Genomic DNA, 20,647 nt, shown 5'->3' on the forward strand with positions numbered 1-20,647 from the left:
GGTGAGCGTTGAGTGTTAGGTGCCGTGGTGTTCAGGCAGTAGGCCTGGCTCATTCTGTGCTGTGGGGGAGAGAGAGAGAGAGAGTAAATCAGGCGGGGGAGGGAGGAGCAATCTGGCCTCAAGTAGAGGATGGGGAGCTAGCTAGCTGGCCTGACTGCGCACAATCGCTCTGTTTCCATGCAAACAACATGGGCCTGGCGGTTAGGTTATGGGGGAGGATGTTTAAAAGCAGGCAACACCCTTGTGTGAAGCTTTGTTGTGTGACACATACGCAGCCCACCCTATATTGGGCCCTGGATACAATTGCAGGTTTGAGAGTGACAAATCGTACTGGGTCAGGCTCAGCTGAGGACAAGGGCAGGGAAGGAATGAGATATACAGTATATATGTACTTTAGCATTATATACTGTAGGATAGAAGCCATTATTGCAGAAAGATGACTCCTTTACACTATGATTATTATAGATTCATATTATAAAATATTTGTATTTGATGTTAATAGTTACAGTAAATGGGAATGTGGGGGCAATAACACAATAGTATGGCATTCGTTGAAGCATCATATCTAAGCCAATATGACACCAATCGCGATGAACATTCACAAATCAACTTGATTTGAGATACACAACACACTCCCCGCATCTGGTCATGAGCCATCAGCCCTTTACCGAGAAACACATACCAAATTTTTTAAAGGGTCATTAGCAATTTAGTTTTCAGAGTATTTTCTGTGCCTACCTAGCTCAAATTCCATAAAGTGAGCATTGTACTTAAAAAATGTAGGTGCAACAGTTTTTATTACATTCAGAATTTATCGCTCTCACGTGCCAATTTCTGTCCATTAAGAACCAACCATGTGCTACCTTTCTGTAGCATTTCTGACAATGATAACGTCTTTTTCAGCTGAATCTCAGAGTTCTATAACCGGGACCGGCAACTCGGTTGCTGTGCAACAGCAGCAACTAGCTAGTAGCAGGCTAGCAGCTGTAGCTAGCTATCACTAGTCGGATGATAAACAGGGCTAGACATTAATGCGTGTCCGCTTGCCCGGTGCAAGTAAAAATAATTGTTGGACAAGCAGATTAGAGATTTAAGTTGTCTGAATGAACAAGTCAAACAAAATCACACAGAAATCACTATATCAAAAAATGTGTCTACTCTGATCAGAATAGGATCAGAATTGAATCAGTGTCCTTCGGATGCTATGTTTTGCTCACTGTCCTCCCAATCTCTGCAGAGCGCATCTGAGTATAATTATTGTAGGCCTGCATTGACAAGCACAAACATTTTTTTAGATAAAAGTTTGCACATTTGTTGATAATAATTGCTAGTTAATAATAATTTGCCCAGTTACAGCACATTTTTGTCAGCAATCCTGGAAAGGTCATGGTGTGCACATCACCTGCGTGTGCGCCAATAGGCCATTGCCAGAGAAAAGACAGAGAGAGACATTTGTGCTGCAGGTAAAATAATGATATACAACAGACTAGATAGCCAATTCAAAACATATAGTGTCGTTTGGCTGGTTATCTCGCTAGTTAACTATTTAGCTATTAGCATGCATTAATGTCATTGTCATGTCCGATGAAGGTTATTTTGTGAAGTGGTTCATACAACACAATTTCTGTTGTATATATATATATTTACATTTTACACCTTTTTCTCCACAAGTTCGTGGTATCCAATTGGTAGTTGCAGTCTTGTCTCATCGCTGCAACTCCCGTACGGACTCGGGAGAGGCGAAGGTCGAGGCCTGCCACAGGAGTCGCTAGTGCGCAATGGGACAAGGACATCCCTGCCGGCCAAACCCTCCCCTAAGCCGGATGTCGCTGGGCCATTGGTCTCCCGGTCGCGGCCGGCTGCGTTCAAGTCACCTTTTTGCCCCATGGTGTTACAGACCTTTTTTTGTGACTTGAGCTTTCGGACAAGTAAAAAAATAAAAAATCTGTCCTAGAGAGATTTACATGGTTATCGAATTAAAGGCAGCGCTGCTCTCGGATCAGCGTTCTCCATTCAAGTCTTTCCCTTACCATTAGAACACTGACGACGGATAGGCTCCTAGAAATAAATTGGCACATATGGCTGCAAATATTGAGGCTGCTTATTCTAATGCTTGGGCTATGCACTAAATTGAATATTCGGCACGTTAGATCTACACATCATTAAATTGAGCAAAAAATGTAAGATAGTAGCCTACAATTAGCAAAATAGAACTCAATTGATTGAACATGAAATTGATTTCAATATGATTGAAATATATAGGCCTATGTAGCCTACTGCATTTATCTTTTAATGCAGTCATCTCGGTTTCATTTGAAGCATCTTTTTACCCTTTGATGGTTTATAACAATTGCAAAGACATTGGTAACTTTGCATTACAGTCAACTTCATTCTGAAGTTATTGTTGGTCACAGAGAGACAGATAAACATCTGGATTCTATATTTAGCGGAGATCTTCTGTGTATAAAGTGATGCGCAAGGGCAAAAAAAACATCTACTGACTCAGCTATTTTATGAGTGGTCTGAGGCAGGCGGTAAAATGCAAGTGTTTTCAAGTGCATCTTTAGTAACGATGGTTTTGGGAAACAGCTCTGAGATTTGACTATGTGCCTACTAAAGTTCTAATGATGAACTTAGCCTTAAGATGATTTTGGGAATCCGGGTGCTGGACAATAAATTACTGTGCATTCAGAAAGTTTTCAGACCCTTTGATTTTTTCCACATTTTGTGATGTTACATCCTTATCCTTATCAATCTACACACAATACCTCATAATGATAAAGCAAAAACAGGTTTTTAGAAATTTTTGCAAATGTGTTAAAATAAAAAACTGTGCACCTTATTTACATAAGTAATCAGACCCTTGCTATGAGACTCGAAATTGAGCTCAGGTGCATCCTGTTTCCATTGATCATCCTTGAGATGTTTCTACAACTTAATTGGAGTCCACCTGTGGTAAATTCAATTGATTGGACATGATTATATAAGGTCCCACAGTTGACAGTGCATGTCAGAGCAAAAACCAAGCCATGAGGTCAAAGGAATTTTCTGTAGAGCTCCGAGACAGGATTGTGTCGAGACACAGATCTGGGGAAGGGTACCAAAACATTTCTGCAGAATTGAAGGTCCCCGAGAACACAGTGGCCTCCATCATTCTTAAATGGAAGAAGCTTGGACCCAACAAGACTCTTCCTAGAGCTGGCCGTCCAGCAAACTGAGCAATCGGGGGAGAAGGGCTTTGGTCAGGGAGGTGACCAAGAACTCGATGGTCACTCTGACAGAGCTCCAGAATTCCTCTGTGGAGATGGGAGAACCTTCCAGAAGGACAACCATCTCTGCATCACTCCACCAATCAAGCCTTTATGGTTGAGTGTCCAGACGAAAGCCACTCCACAATAAAATGCACATGACAGCCCACTTGGAGTTTGCCAAAAGTCACCCAAAGGACTCTCAGACCATGAGAAACAAGATTCTCTGGTCTCATGAAACCAAGATTGAACTATTTGGCCTGAATGCCAGCGTCACATCCGGAGGAAACCTGGCACCATCCCTATGGTGAAGCATAGTGGTGGCAGCATCATGCTGTGGGGATGTTTTTCAGTGGCAGGGACTGGGAGACTAGTCAGGATTGAGGGAAATAACCTCTCGCTCAATTTCAACAAAACAAAGGAGAAGGTGGAAAGCTTCAAGTTCCTCAGCGTACACATCACTGACAAACTGAAATGATCCACCCATACAGACAGTGTGGTGAAGAGGATGCAACAGTGCCTCTTCAACATCAGGAGGCTGAAGAAATTTGGCTTGGCACCTAAAACCCTCACAAACTTTTACAGATGCACAATTGAGAGCATCCTGTCGGGCTGTATCACCCCCTGGTATGGCAACTGCACCGCCCGGAACCGCAGGGCTCTCCAGATGGTCGTGCGGTCTGCCCAACACATCACCGGGGGGAAACTACCTGCCCACCATGACACCTATAGCACCCGATGTCACAGGAAGGCCAACAAGATCATCAAAACAACAACCACCCGAGCCACTGCCACTTCACCCCGCTATCATCTAGAAGGCGAGGTCAGTTTGTGGTGCATCAAAGCTGGGACCGAGATACTGAAAAACAGCTTCTATCTCAAGGCCATCAGACTGTTAAATAGCCATCACTGGCACTTTAGTGGCTGCTGCCTATACACATAGACTTGAAATCACTGGCCACTTTAATAATTTTTACATATTTTGCATTACTCATCTCATATGTATATTCCGTATTCTATTTTACTCTTAGTCTATACTGCTCTAACATTGCTCGTCCATATATTTATATATTCTTAATTCCATTCCTTTACTTAGATTTGTGTGTATTGGGTGTATGCAATAAGGGGTGTTGCACACTTAAGCAGACCAGGCTCCAAATATTAGCCCTGGTGGATTTTCTTTTTGTCTAATGTTAACCAAGCATCCAGGACTTCTGACCAGCATTTTCAGTATCATTCAATAGATTTTCACCATCTACATCCAAACTACTCTTTCAAGAGCTGGCTTCCTCAGAAATTGCAGCCTAATAAAAATCATTGCATGCATATCATCACATTTGGGTAGTGGCATAGAGCAGTAGAGTAGGACCACTTACAAAAGTTGCACACATGGGGAACATTTTTAGTAGCCTAGAGCCCTGGAAAACATTACATTTTATAAATGTATTTCATGCAATTCTACCTCATTTTACACGACTGGAGACTTTGGCATAATCTTTTTTAATACCGCACAAATGATTGTCAGGCTACTTTACATTTACTTTACATTTACATTACATTTTAGTCATTTAGCAGACGCTCTTATCCAGAGCGACTTACAGTAGTGAATGCATACATTTCCTACATTTTTTTCTCTGTACTGGTCCCCCGTGGGAATCGAACCCACAACCCTGTCGTTGCAAACACCATGCTCTACCAACTTTGACACTGATAAACTGAGATCAATAAAAACGACCTTGTCTTGAATCCATCAAGCCTTTATTTGTATTTATTTTACCTTTATTTAACAAGGCAAGTCAGTTAACAAGGCAAGTCAGCCAAACCCTAACCCAGACAACGCTGGGCCAATTGTGCGCCACTCTATGGGACTCCCAATCACGGCCGGCTTGTGATACAGCCTGGAATCAAACCAGGGTCTGTAGTGACACCTCTAGCACTGAGATGCAGTGCCTTAGACTGCTGCACCACTCAGGAGCAGCCTAGGCCTAGGTGTGTGGAGACGTATCAAATGCTACAATATGAGGAGAAAATTATAGTCTTAGAAATGCTTTCCAGTTTCACTGACTCACCGAATGATGCGCAGCTCACTCCTTGATGATGGCCCAGGTGGAGCTCATGCCAAAAGCCTCTCTCTCTGTTGCTTTACTTTGTAAAACAATATTTAGAAGCTGATCAAATATTTTGTTAGCCTACAGCAGACAGATTAGTCTTCTCTTTTAAGCAGGAGCCATTTGCCTTCCAACCTGTGTTTTCTCGCTATTGTATTTGAAATATTTCAATAGCCCTGTGTTCTGCATGCTGTTGTTTACTGATAGATTTGCAGAGTGTTCCCGACTGCAGACTATGCCTGGTTATTGGGCTACATTCACAGCTAGGCTATTTAAAACAAATAAGCTATTGATCTTCTGTGGCTAATTATCTTCTTCGGAATTGGTGTCCCTTCCACGGCACGATTGAGCTAACGTAGGCTAATGCGATTAGCATGAGGTTGTAAGTAACAAGAACATTTCCCAGGTCATAGACATATCTGATATTGGCAGAAAGCTTAAATTCTTGTTAATCTAACTGCACTGTCCAATTCACAGTAGCTATTACAGAGACCATTCCTCCATATAGAATCTTTTCCAGATCCTTTATCTTTTGTCTGCGCTTATGGACTGCGCTCTTCAATTCAAACCACAGCTTTGCAAAATTGATTTTTCTTTTGGTATGGGGGTACTTTTCTGCGTATCACATCTTTCTTTCGATCCTAAACCCACCACTGGTGTGCATGGCCAAAGAGCTCTATTTTGATGTCATCCAAAAAATGGAAACGCGTGGAGTTTGATAAACGTGCTGTGGTCAGATGACATGAAAATAGAGCTCTTTGGCCACACACACCAATGGTGGGTTTGGCATTGAAAGAAGGAAGTGACAAGCAGAAAATAACCCCATACCTACTTTAATATAGGGTGGTGGATTTTTGATGTTATGTGGCTATTTTGCTTCCGCTGGTCCTGGGGCCCTTGTTAAGGTCAACGGCGTCATGAACTTGACCAAGTAGCAGGATATTTTATCCAAAAACCTGGTTGGCCCTGCAGGAGGCTGAAAATTTGCTGCAAGTGGATCTTCCAGCAGGACAATAACCCAAAGCACACATCAAATTCCACAAAGAAAGGGTTAATTGACCACAAAATCAACATTTTGTAATAGCCATCTCAGTTTCAGGACTTGAACCCCATTGAAAACCTGTGGTTTGAATTGAAGAGGGCAGTCCATAAGCGCAGACGAAAGATATCAAGGATCTGGAGAGATTCTGTATGGAGGAATGGTCTAAGATCCCTCCCACTGTGTTCTCCAATTTCATAAAACATTTTAGAAAAAGGCTCAGTGCCGTTTTCCTCGCAAGGGAGGGTGTCGGAGTATTGAAAACTGGGGTGCCAATCACTTGTAAACCCGTCTTTAAAAAAAAATGCTCTACTAACTGAGCCACAAAGGATTCATCTTTATCAAGGGTGCCAATAATTTCAGTCATGACTGTATGTCTGCCTGTATCTCTATGGATGCATGTTCATTGAAAATAGAAATAGGATGTGTGTGTGTGTGTGTGTGTGTGTGTGTGTGTGTGTGTGTGTGTGTGTGTGTGTGTTGGATAATTACATAGCAGGACCCACTGGCAAAGCAACAGTATAATGATCTTGGGGTAAGTCCCAATTTTCTCTACATAGTGCACTACTACTGACCAGAGCCAATAGTAGTATGGGCCCTGGTCAAAAGTAGTGCACTACATAGGGAATAGGGTGCCATTTGGGACACCGATGTGTACTACCCTGCTGGCAGAGTTCCTCACCAAAACGAGATGTCTGAGAGGGAGGGAGGGAGAAACGGACAGGGAAACTGCCCCAAGTCAACTGCTGCCTTCTGGCCACACTGGCCACTAGCTCTGCCTTCCTTCTCTCACTGTTATTAAAAAGACCATCCCACAAAACCAGAAAAACTCAACTTCTCTCTCTTTAGTACGTCATTCTCAATCCAAAAGCATTTCTGTCATTTTTATTTGATGCCCCCATCTCGTAAAGTAAATCTATATTATCTTCTTCTTCTCTTTGGCTTGGCACAGGAACTCACTCAACTTCAGTTGTACACGTGAATGCGCGCGCACACACACACACACACACACACACACACACACACACAAAGAAAGAAAACATGTTTTAAGTGAAAATTATGCATTGGTAAAAGGTAAAGGGAAGAATCCTTATGAAACAAACTATCAATTAAATAGAACAATATTAGACTGACACACAGTCCAGTAAATGTTTTTCCTCAGCCATCTGGTTGTCATCGTGAGAGGAGCCCCTTTCCCACCGTCCCACCCACACCCACTAAGCACCCACCCCAGCCCAACCCCACCTCAGGCGACCCTGTAGGGAGGCCCTGCTGGTCCAAACAGAGAGCTGTACTTCAGAACACACCCTAACCCTTCCTTCACCATAACCCCACTGGTGATGACATGGAGCTGTGGGGCAACCTCAGAATGGCTGAGGGAGGGAGGGAGCCAGCCAGCCAGTCAGTCAGTCAGCCTTTCTTCACAATCCATCCAGCTCTCCGCCAGCCAGCCCTACTCCTCAACTCACACAGCCATCCCAACCCACACAGCCCTCCCCAACCAACCAATCAGCCAGCCAGTTAGTCAGCCCTCCCCAGCCAGACCTCCCCAGTCAGACAGCAAGCCCTCCAGCCCCAACCCACCAAGCCCTCAACCCTCCCTGCATAAAAAAATACAGTTTACGATATAATACTACAGTACTTACTATAGAATTCTGTAGTAAACTGTAGTATACTGTGCAATACTATACTACACACTGTAGTATCCCTCGACCATGTGTAGCACTTAGTATAGAATGTTGTAGTATACTATCGAAAAATATAGTAAATACTACATACAGTATTATCCACAAAAAAACACCGTAGTAAATACAACAGAAATGTCTGCAAAAACACTACAGTCTGCAAAAACACAACCTTTTGTTACTACAGTAAATACTACAGTATTTAGTTTGCATATACCCTGCCCCCGCATCCCCCATATCCCAGTGTGTGCCACTCGTAAGTGAGAAACCTACATGTCTACAAGTATAAACCATACATTGTGTCCCCTACAGGTTATTAAAAAGAACAGACGCTCTGAACTCTCTGTTCAGAACCTAGTCCTACCTACCTACAGGTTATGGAAAATGCGCTCTTTTAGTATTTCTCCAGTAGGTTTCCTCAAGAAGAAAGCCTACGCCTCTATATCAAAGATAATAAAACTAAAATACCACAGTAAATGCTACTACAGTATACTACGGTCTCCAAAAACACTACAGTAATTGCTATAATACAGTCAGTATATACATATATTTTTAAATAGTACAGTATTTATACTATAGTAAGCTGTAAATACTACAGTGAATACTACAGTAAAGTCTGCAAAAACACTACAGTTAATACTATAGTATTTCTACCATAGTATACACTAGGGCTCCCGAGTGGCGCAGCGGTCTAAGGCACTGCATCTCAGGGCAAGAGATGTCACTACAGTCTCTTGTTCGAATCCAGGCTGTTTCACATCTGGCTGTGATTAGAAGTCCCATAGGGCGGCGGACAATTGGCCCAGCGTCATCCAGGTTTGGCCGGGGTAGGCCGTCATTGTAAATAAGAATTTGTTCTTAACTGACTTGTCTAGTTAAATAAAAATACACTGTTAGTATTTTCTCATGTTGTTCCACCACCCACCCCCAGGTGCACCCTGAGGCTCAGCTAAGGCTCTAACATTAACACAGGGTAGTCACCAGCTTAAAAACAACATGTTTTTACTGCAGCACCGCCACATTACACAACTAGTCGTTGAGTAAATGTGTACACATTTAAAATCTAATGAGACTCTCTTAGGTTGTAGAGCCCCTTGTTTTCTTGGACACTAATCGAAATGTATAAATACTTCTTCACTTTGCGAGCACTGAAAATACAGTATAGCTGTGAATATTCTTAATGCCATGGCAACTTAAGTACATATGAATCCTATAGCCAGCTGTGATGATATGTGACAACATGAAGCAATTATGGCAACAATAGACACAATCAACCATCCATGTCCGCAGACAGAAATACATACACACGCCTATAGCTAGCAGAGAAAAACATCTTAACATCTGTAATTACACAGAGAGGGTTTCAGTCCAAGCCTCAAGATGGGTATGATCAAATGGAATATGACTACACTGAGTCCATGAAACATATGAAGGGGGTTATGTTAGGGGAAGTTAGAATTTTTTGGTTCAACATGATCCTGCTAACCCAAGTGTCTCTCAGCTCTGTGTGGGCTGTCATTTGGCCGGAGATGAATCCAACACATCAGGAGACACAACTTTTATTTTCGCCTCTCAGACAAGTGGTGGGGCACACGTTTTAAAAACATTACGTTGAGATTTAGACAGGACACTTGTGTCAATGGAAATAAAGTCACTCAGATGTAGTTGGATTGGTTGTTTTAACACCCTAGGACTGAGCCCCCACCTTCGCCCCCATCCCCTGGCTCAAAGCCTCCACACTCAACCTGGTCTCAGACTCAGCACCACTCCCCTTACATGACTGGCCTGGACCACAGAAAACAGTACACACGGTCAGTACAGCATGGGTCTACTCTATGAAGATCTAGTCACTGCAATGGTCTGTATACAGGATCTTAAACAAAAATATATTTGTGTACATGTCAATATATACCTCACTTCAATTGTGTGTATTGATTGTATTGTTTACATTATTTTGTGTGGTATTTGTGTTAAAGTGACCTCTATTTTTGTCTCTTCTGAATAAATAAATAAACTATACTGAACAAAAATAAACACGTAAAGTGTTGGTCACATTTTTCATGAGCTGAAAAAAAAGATCCCATAAATTGCTGAGGAGTATTTATGTCTGTAATAAAGCCCTTCTATGGGGAGGAAAAAATCATATTCTTAATGGCTGGACCTGGCTCCCCAGTGGGTGGACCTGCCTCCCAAGTGAGTGGGCTTATGATTATTTGGGGGACTATGCCTTATTTACATACGTTTTCAGACCCTTGCTATGAGACTCGAAATTGAGCTCAGGTGCATCCTGTTTCCATTGATCATCCTTGAGATGTATCTACAGATTGATTGGAGTCCACCTGTGATAAATTCAATGGATTGGACATGATTTGGAAAGGTACACACCTGTCTATATAAGGTCCCACAGTTGACAGTGCATGTCAGAGCAAAAACCAAGCCATAAGGTCGAAGGAATTGTCCGTAGAGCTCCAAGACAGGATTTTGTCAAGGCACAGATCTGGGGAAGGGTACCAAAACATTTCTGCAGCATTGAAGGTCCCCAAGAACACAGTATCCTCCATCATTCTTAAATGGAAGAAGCTTGGAACCACCAAGACTCTTCCTAAAGCTGGCTGCTAAGCCAAACTGAGCAATTGGGGGAGAAGGTCAGGGAGGTAACCAAGAACCTGATGGTCACTCTGACAGAATTCCAGAGTTCCTCTGTGGAGATGGGAGAAACTTCCAGAAGGAGAACCATCTCTGCAGCACTCCACCAATCAGGCCTTTATGGTATAGTGGCCAGACGGAAGCCACTCCTCAGTAAAAGGCACATGACAGCCTCTTGGAGTTTGCCAAAAGGCACCTAAATGGCTCTCAGACCATGAGAAACAAGATTCTTTGGTCTGATGAAACCAAGATGGAACTATTTGGCCTGAATGCCAAGCGTCACGTCAGGAGGAAACCTGGGCGATCCCTACGGTGAAGCAAGGTGGTGGCAGCATCATGCTGTGGGGATGTTTTTCAGTGGCAGGGAGACTAGTCACAATTGAGGGAAAGATGAACAGAGCAAAGTACAGAGAGATCCTTGATGAAAACCTGAAAATAGCTGTGCAGCAAAACGTCCCATCCAACCTGACAGAATTTGAGAGAATCTGTAGAAACTCCCCAAATACAGGTGGGCCAAGCTTGTAGCGTCATACCCAAGAAGACTTGAGGTTGTAATTGCTGCCAAAGGTGCCTCAACAAAGAATTGAGTAAAGGGTCTGAATACTTATGTAAATGTTTGTTATTTTCATACATTTGGGGAATTGTGTGTAGATTTATGAGGGGGAGGAAACTGTTTAATCCATTTAACAATAAGGCTGTAACGTAACAAAATGTGGAAAACGTCAAGGGGTCTGAATACTTTTCGAATGCACAGTATTTACAAAAAAGGGATTTCTCTTGTATTTTTATTGTGTTCCCTTTTGTTTTCCTCTATGTAATCCCTAATACAGATGTGACAGTAACAGACAATGAGGTATGGAGTCATAGACCTAGTCTTGATGAAGTGTCCAGACAACATAAGTGATGAATAACCTGCAAAGTTTGTATATCCTGCAAAGCTAGACACTTAATAAACTAGTAACAAATGGGCATGTTTTATTGACAAAATGCACTGACATAAAGTGTCGCTTTTCAAGAAATGTGTCATCAACATCTGTCATGAACATTTTGAGTGAATAACAAAAAAATTACAAAATATGTAGTTTTACTCTCAGAATAATTTGTAAGAGGAATATGATACATTTGTTACAGAGCCATATTGAAAAGGTCTCACCTCCCTGTCCTTTTGTGCTCTCGAACATTGTGCTCTGGTGAGTAACATTTTCCAATATTTTTATTACATTCAATATGGCAAAAAAACATAAAACCTGACCAGCCCTCCTTGCCCCTATAGTCCAGAGCACAACCCTGTATTTAACCTACATTAAGTGCTTTTCCAGACTGTTTTACAAAGAAATCCAGAATGAGTCTAGGGTGACTGTGACATGGAGGTGTTTGGATAAGAGGTATGAACCCTGGAAAGGCAACAAATCTTAGAAGTGGAGCTAAGGAGCTGACCCTTCTCCAGCCAGCCAGGAACAAGTTCAGATGATATAACAACCCTTCAAGGTCAAACTATACCCCTCCCTCCATATCTCCCTCACTCCCCACCACCCTCTCTTCCCTTCTCCCCAGTACATGACACCCTGTCCCTTTCCTTCCCTTCCCACCTAAGCACCTGACACCCTTCCTACCCCTCCCTTCCTTGTACCTTACACCCTGCCTCCCTCCATCCCTCCTTTGTACCTCTCTAACCCTCCCTCCACTCTTTCTGACACCCTGGCTGATTCCCAATTTTCCACCCTAATTCCGAAGTGTGCACCTGCACACTTTCGTGCACCAATTTAGCAATGGTGGAAACTCCCTCCTGCTAATCCTTAAACTAAACCTTTTCTTTTAAATCTATGACAGGGAGTGTGCAAGTGCATACTTCACGAGAAGGGTGGAGAATTGGGACATAGCCCCTCTCTGTCCCTCCTGAACTTCCTTCTGCAGGCCATCTGCCCCCCTTGCCACCTCTCCCACTCCCGTCCAGCTCTCCCACCTACTCAACGGGTGCTCACACACACCCAGGCACGTACACACACACACTCCACACAGCTCAGCACTGTCAACGCACTCCACAGGGGTCCCACAGCAATACCACAGATCAACACCAGGGGGAGTCTCACCATCTCAGGCTGCACCTGGAACAGAACACAGAGGAGAAGTTAAAAGTGACATTTGAAACACTATGTAAATCTATGTAAATGACCATTCACGATACAGTGCCTAGTGAAAGTCTACACACCCCTTGCACACTGTCTTCACATTTTGCTGCCTTAAAATTAAATCTAAAAAGGATCACAGATTTACACAACCTATTTCACATTTTCACAAGTGAAAGACATTTTCAAAATTCATAGAACAAAAAAAACTAAGATTCACAACCAAATTTACTGAGCTTGAGCAATTTCGACAAAAACAATGGATATATGTTGCCCTTAGAGTTGTGCAAGGTTGGTAGAATCTTATTTTAAATTATTCACAGCTGTCGTGGCTGCCAAGGGTGCTTCCACCAGTGGCAGTTGGTGCCATTTAAGATGAGGGAGGCCACATTTTTTTCTTGGTATGTTTATTCCCGTTTCGTTCCGTTTGCTTCAGTTTAATAAAGTTTTTCAACAGGATCGGCGAAATTAATACACCCCTGATCACACGTAAACACAGTTCACATTCATAGCAACCACATACAAACAGCATGATCACTTTGATCATTGTAGCTATATTTCCTTCTCGCATCTACGCGCTCTCCTTCTTTCACCTTTTCCCTTCACTTGTGGACTTCAGTGCACAACACATCAGCTGTCTGTGACCAGGCGAAAAAAATCTTTCCAAGCCAAACCTTCATATCATAATTGCTAACTGCTACACACAGCCTACATCATTTTTGCCATTATTAGCTAACATCATAATCAAGATATCTATTGCCATATCTATGAATCAAAATCAAATAAAAATGTATTTGTCATGTGCCGAATACAACAGGTGTAGACCTTACAGTGAAATGCTTACTTACAAGCCCTTAACCAACAATGCTTTAAGAAGTTAAGAAGATAAATCTGTTAAGTAAAAAATAGATAAGAAGAGATATAGGAAATAAAAGTAACAAATAATAAATGCAACAAATAATGAACCATGTGACAATAAGACATGGTGGTCTGTGATTAGAGTTTGATCCCCTGTTTCAGGTTAATATCTATGCACGGCAGCACCACAGAGGGATGTCACGACACACTGTTGCAGCGTTATAGTCAGAACAATGCTTTGATCTGTGTATTGCCCCCACCTGCTGGTAGGAAAGATATATTGTAATATTCCTCTTCCACCTGACTCGCGCATGTGTGACAGAAAACTACCTTGGCATGTTATATAGAAGAGTCCAGACAATTTTTCACTTATTTTTGATTAACTTACCCCAACCAGCGATTTACTTCCTCATCCTCTTTGTGCAGTACGGGGGCTCTGAATAAACATGAAAACATTTTCCAAAAACACATAAATATCTCATTTTTATTATTCCATTTTGTGTGACTCGAGCAGTTTCCCCATCCAGCTGTTTCATTTTCCGTGTATATAACATTGCGGATAAAATTCGTAATGACACAATTTCATGTGTACAGCATCTAAAGACCTGCATAACTATACTTTTCCATTTCTAAAAGCACTTATTTGAGTGTTTTAGCAGAATTTGTTCATGTTTTTTCAGAGTCCTTGTACTGCACAATGAGGATGAGGAAGTGAATCGCTGGTTGGGGTAAGTGAAATCGCAAAAAAAGTGTCTGGACCCTTTTACATAAAAAATTTAGATTTGGTTGTAAAAAAGCTAAATTTCCCTTTGACATACCTATGTCTACATATAGGTCACTAATTCACTAGTTTCTTAAAAGCAGTCATAATGACAGCTTGGTAGTGAACGTTGTTTATGTTGCACCATTGCACATCAGGGCCGCAGGGTGGAAGGTCTGTGCTGTACTGTCTAATTCCATGTTTATGGTCTGCCTTTTATAACACAGAGAGAGAGAACAGATTGGGCTGGGGCTGCTGCTGCCCTGGCCACAGGCACACGGAAATATCATCATGCACCCTCCTCCCTCACTCCTAGTCCTAACCCTCCTCCCTCGCTCCTAACCCTAACTCTCCTCACTCTGCTAATTAATGCCTTTGTATACCATCCACTCATCTGGCAGCCCTATATTTCTGTACAGCTAGAGCGACATCACAATGTTGTTTTTATTTACTTTTATTGACTAATCAGCTGTAAAGCAAATTGCCCATTGAAGATAATAAATATCCTCTACTCTACTGCCATAACACAGAAGGTTATAACTTAAACCCAAATCATGCGCTCTCAGCCATACTCACTCCTCCTGTTAATTGATGCTTTAGTACCAGCTACCCATCTGGCAATTCCTCAGTTCTGTTCAGCTAGGGCAACATCGGCACAGACCTACTCTAGAACTCCTTTACCTTAAAGGTGAATACAAGCTTAATGAATGTAGTTGTACGCATGTGCATGCGCTTGGGTGGAGTAAGATTTTTTAAAGTATATTGGCTAGTGCAGTGGTTCCCACATTTTTTCTAGTCCCATACCCCTTCAAACATTCAACCCCCAGCTGCGTACCCCCTCTAGCACCAGGGTCAGCGCATTCTCAAATGTTGTTTTTTGCCATCATTGTAAGCCTGCCACACACACAATACGATACATTTATTAAACATAAGAATGAGTGTGAGTTTTTGTCACAACCCGGCTCGTGGGAAGTGACAAAGAGCTCTTATAGGACCAGGGCACAAATAATAATATAATAATCAATAATTTTGCTATTTATTTAGCCATCTTACGTATAAAACCTTATTTTTTGTTCAAATTGTGAATAACTCACCACAGGTTAATGAGAAGGGTCTGCTTGAAAGGATGCACATAACTCTGCAATGTCGGGTGGAATTGGAGAGAGACTCAGTCTTAAATCATTTTCCACACACAGTCTGTTCCTGTATTTAGTTTTCATGTTTGTGAGGGCCGAGAATCCACTCTCACATAGGTACTAGTTGCAAAGGGCATCAGTGTCTTAACAGCGCAATTTGCAAAGGCAGGATACTCTGAGCGCAGCCCAATCCAGAAATCTGGCAGTGGCTTCTGATTAAATTACATTTTCACAAAAATGCTTGTTGCAATTTCAATGAGGCTCTCTTGTTCTGATATCGGTAAGTGGGCTGGAGGCAGGGTATGAAATTGATAACGACTCCAGTTGTTTGTGTCGTCCGTTTTGGGAAAATATCTGCGTTATTGCGCACCCTGCTCACTCGGGGGCCTTGCTTTAACAAAGTTAACCATTTTTACTGTAGTGTCCAAAATGTCTTTCAAGCTGTCAGGCATTCCCTTGGCAGCAAGAGCTTCTCAGTGGATGCTGCAGTGTACCCAAGTGGCGTCGGGAGCAACTGCTTGCACGCGCGTAACCACTCCACTATGTCTCCCTGTCATGGCTTTTGTGCCATCAGTACAGATACCAACACATCTTGACCACCAAAGTCCATTTGATGTCACAAAGCTGTCCTGTTGTCCTGGTTTCCAGTGGTTTGCAGAAGAGGGTGTCTTCCTTAATTGACCCCCCATAAACGTAACGGACATATACCAGGAGCTGTGCCAGGTCCGCCACGTCTGTTGACTCATCCAGCTGTAACACATAGAATTCACTGGCTTGTATGCGAAGCAGTAATTGTTTCAAAAAGCCTCCTGGTATGTCACTGATGCGGCGTGAAATAGTGTTGTTTGATGAAGACATTGTCTGAATAGTTTTTTGGGCCTTTTCCCCCAGCATTGTCCCAGCCATATCCGCGGCAGCGGGAAGAATGAAGTCCTCCACAATAGTATGGGGTTAGCCTGTCCTAGCCACTCGGTAGCTCAACATATAAGACACTTCTAGCCCCTTCTTATTAATAGTATCTGTTGCTTTTATACATGACTTACTACTCAAAGGTCGTCTTAATTATCGCTCAAAAAACTCCCATGGCTTATTTTTCAAAATGGCATGTTTCGTTTCTAAATGTCTGCGCAAGAGTGAAGGTTTCCCGTGGGAGAGTAACAGTTAATGTGATTGGATGTTAATTATTTGACGAGGCTACCTGTATTTGACATTGTTGTTATTTCGCTGAACACAAGATGGTTTAATTTAATTTTTGGCAGTGAAATGAGGCTACTCAGGTGAGAAAAAAATATCACCCAAATGTATAGCCATGTTGGAAAATCTAAGTGGACCGATTGAAAATGTGAATAACATTTTTATTTGGCGTACCCCCGACGGCATCACGTGTTCCTCAGTTTGGGAACAGCCGGGCTAGTGGCTACATACTGGTAAGTAGCTCTTCACCCAATATTTAAAAACTTTTATTGACTGCCAGATGTAAAGCAAAGTGACGCTCTGAGATAACAAATATAATCTATTCTACTCTATCAAACTTTTAGTGTAAACAAAAATAACCTTCTTAGCGCCATAACACAGACGGTTATAACGTTAACCCAAATCCAGTACTGCACAACTAGACATTACACTGTGCAATTTATTCAACATGCCTCAAACGTAAACAGTAGCACATACTCACACCAGCTACTACACTTACTTTTTCGAATGTCTCACAAAATTCCAAAACCTTGATGGTACATTGAAGATAATACACTGAATGTAATACAGTTACAAATCTGTGTTGTAATTGCACAATTTCAGGTAGTACCCAGTTCAAAGTGTTTTCTCTCCCTACTAATTTTTGATGGAGGTTCTAGTTCAGGGGAAATGTGTGTAGCCTGGTGCAAGGGCTGCTGCTGGTGGGTGCTGGGAGGCAGGGAAGGAGGGAAGGTGGGAGGCAGGGAAGGAGGGACTGTGGGAGGCAGGGAGGGAGGGAAAGTGTAACGCAGGGATGGGTGGGTTGCAGAGAGAATAAGAGGGCAGGTGGTGGGTGGCTACTGGTGGGTGCTGCATGCAGCCTGCTGGAGTAGGGTGGGAGGCTACTGGTGGGCGAGCATGGATCACACCAGGAAGATTAATTAGCCTCTGACAGTGAGAGCTAACATGGCAGGGCCATCTGGAGTGTGTGGAACTTTAGGAGACTCTAGAATCGTGCTGTGTTCTTATTGATGAAACACTGTCCCCCAGACACCATGCAAACGACAGACTGGAGGGCAGTGGAGCAGGACATATATCAACACAGGGTGCGACCTTTATTATAATCAGAGAAAGGTCATGCAGCGGTCATTTACAGAGTATCACATTGAAAGTCGGATGTTGTTGTAACTGTGAAAATAGACCTTTCTTTGTTTGCAAAAATTGCCGCATGAGGGCGGTGCGCACAATTTGGTTGCAGAATCAAATCAAATTTATTTATATAGCCCTTCTTACATCAGCTGATATCTCAAAGTGCTGTACAGAAACCCAGCCTAAAACCCCAAACAGCAAGCAATGCAGGTGTAGAAGCACGGTGGCTAGGAAAATCTCCCTAGAAAGGCCAAAACCTAGGAAGAAACCTAGAGAGGAACCAGGCTATGAGGGGTGGCCAGTCCTCTTCTGGCTGTGCCGGGTGGAGATTATAACAGCACATGGCCTAGATGTTCAAATGTTCATAAATGACCAGCATGGTCAAATAATAATAATCATAGTAGTTGTCGAGGGTGCAACAAGTCATTAACACAAGAGTAAGTGTCAGTTGGCTTTATCATAGCCGATCTTTGAGAGTATCTCTACCGCTCCTGCTGTCTCTAGAGAGTTGAAAACAGCAGGTCTGGGGCAGGTAGCACGTCTGCTGAATAGGTCAGGGTTCCAGCAGGTCTGGGACAGCAGGTCTGGGACAGGTAGCACGTCCGGTGAACAGGTCAGAGTTCCATAGCTGTGGGCAGAACAGTTGGAACTGGAGCAGCAGCACGGTCAGGTGAACTGGGGACAGCAAGGAGTCATCAGGCCAGGTAGTCCTGAGGCATGGTCCTAGGGGTCAGGTCCTCCGAGAGAGAGAAAGAAAGAAAGAGAGAATTAGAGAGAGCATATTTAAATTCACACAGGACACCGGAAAAGACAAGAGAAATACTCCAGATGTGACAGACTGACCCTAGCTCCCCGACACATAAACTACTGCAGCATAAATACTGGAGGCTGAGACAGGAGGGGTCAGGAGACACTGTGGCCCCATCCGATGAAACCCCCGGACAGGGCCAAACAGGTAGGATATAACCCCACCCACTTTGCCAAAGCACAACCTCCACACCACTGGAGGGATATCTCCAACCACCAACATACCACCCCGGGACAAGGCCGAGTATAGCCCACAAAGATCTCCGCCACGGCACAGCCCAAGGGGGGGCGCCAACCCAGACAGGAAGACCACGTCAGTGACTCAACCCACTCAAGTGACACACCCCTCCCAGGGACGGCATGGAAGGACACCAGCAAGCCAGTGACTCAGCCCCCATAATAGGGGTAAAGGCAGAGAATCCCAGTGGAAAGAGGGGAAACCGGCCAGGCAGAGACAGCAAGGGCGGTTCGTTGCTCCAGCCTTTCCGTTCACCTTCACACCCCTGGGCCAGACTACACTTAATCATAGGACCTACTGAAGAGATATGTCTTCAGTAAAGACTTAAAGGTTGAGACTGAGTCTGCGTCTCTCACATGGGTAGGCAGACTATTCCATAAAAATGGAGCTCTATAGGAGAAAGCCCTGCCTCCAGCTGTTTGCTTAGAAATTCTAGGAACAATTAGGATGCCCGCGTCTTGAGACCGTAGCGTACGTGTAGGTATGTACCATGTAATGCTTTGTAGGTTAGCAGTAAAACCTTGAAATCAGCCCTTTCCTTAACAGGAAGCCAGTGTAGGGAGGCTAGCACTGGAGTAATATGATCAAATTTTTTGGTTCTAGTCAGGATTCTAGCAGCCGTATTTAGCACTAACTGAAGTTTATTTAGTGCTTTATCCGGGTAGCCGGAAAGTAGAGCATTGCAGTAGTCCAACCTAGAAGTAACAAAGGCATGGATTAATTTTTCAGCGTCATTTTTGGACAAAGTTTCTGATTTTTGCAATGTTACGTAGATGGAAAAAAGCTGTCCTTGAAACAGTCTTGATATGTTCTTCAAAAGAGAGATCAGGGTCCAGAGTAACGCCGAGGTCCTTCAGAGTTTTATTTGAGACGACTGTACAACCATCAAGATTAATTGTCAGATTCAACAGAAGATCTCTTTGTTTCTTGGGACCTAGAACAAACATCTCTGTTTTGTCTGAGTTTAAGAGTAGAAAGTTTGCAGCCATCCACTTCCTTATGTCTGAGACACAGGCTTCTAGTGAGGGCAATTTTGGGGCTTCACCATGTTTCATTGAAATGTACAGCTGTGTGTCATCCGCATAGCAGTGAAATTTAACATTATGTTTTCGAATGACATCCCCAAGAGGTAAAATATATAGTGAAAACAATAGTGGTCCTAAAACGGAACCTTGAGGAACACTGAAATTTACAGTTGATTTGTCAGAGGACAAACCATTCACAGAGACAAACTGATATCTTTCCGACAGATAAGACCTAAACCAGGCCAGAACTTGTCCATGTAGACCAATTTGGGTTTCCAATCTCTCCAAAAGAATGTGGTGATCGATGGTATCAAAAGCAGCACTAAGATCTAGGAGCACGAGGACAGACGCAGAGCCTCGGTCTGACGTCATTAAAAGGTAATTTACCACCTTCACAAGTGCAGTCTCAGTGCTATGATGGGGTCTAAAACCAGACGGAAGCATTTCGTATACATTGTTTGTCTTCAGGAAGGCAGTGAGTTGCTGCGCAACAACTTTTTCTAACATTTTTGAGAGGAATGGAAGATTCGATATAGGCCGATAGTTTTTTATAATTTCTGGGTCAAGATTTGGCTTTTTCAAGAGAGGCTTTATTACTGCCACTTTTAGTGAGTTTGGTACACATCCAGTGGATAGAGAGCCGTTTATT

The 20,647-nt window shown here is 43.0% G+C and overlaps 1 non-coding gene across 1 annotated transcript; it reads left to right on the forward strand.

The window, feature by feature from the left end:
• The first annotated feature begins 8,462 nt into the window (after positions 1-8,462).
• On the forward strand, positions 8,463-8,515 carry LOC115160311 (U7 small nuclear RNA). The gene has a single exon (XR_003869066.1). It is a non-coding gene; the product is annotated as a U7 small nuclear RNA (small nuclear RNA).
• Positions 8,516-20,647: the final 12,132 nt, after the last annotated feature.

This window comes from Salmo trutta, chromosome 23 (assembly GCF_901001165.1).
Source record: "Salmo trutta chromosome 23, fSalTru1.1, whole genome shotgun sequence".
NCBI classification, from domain to species: Eukaryota; Metazoa; Chordata; class Actinopteri; order Salmoniformes; family Salmonidae; genus Salmo; species Salmo trutta.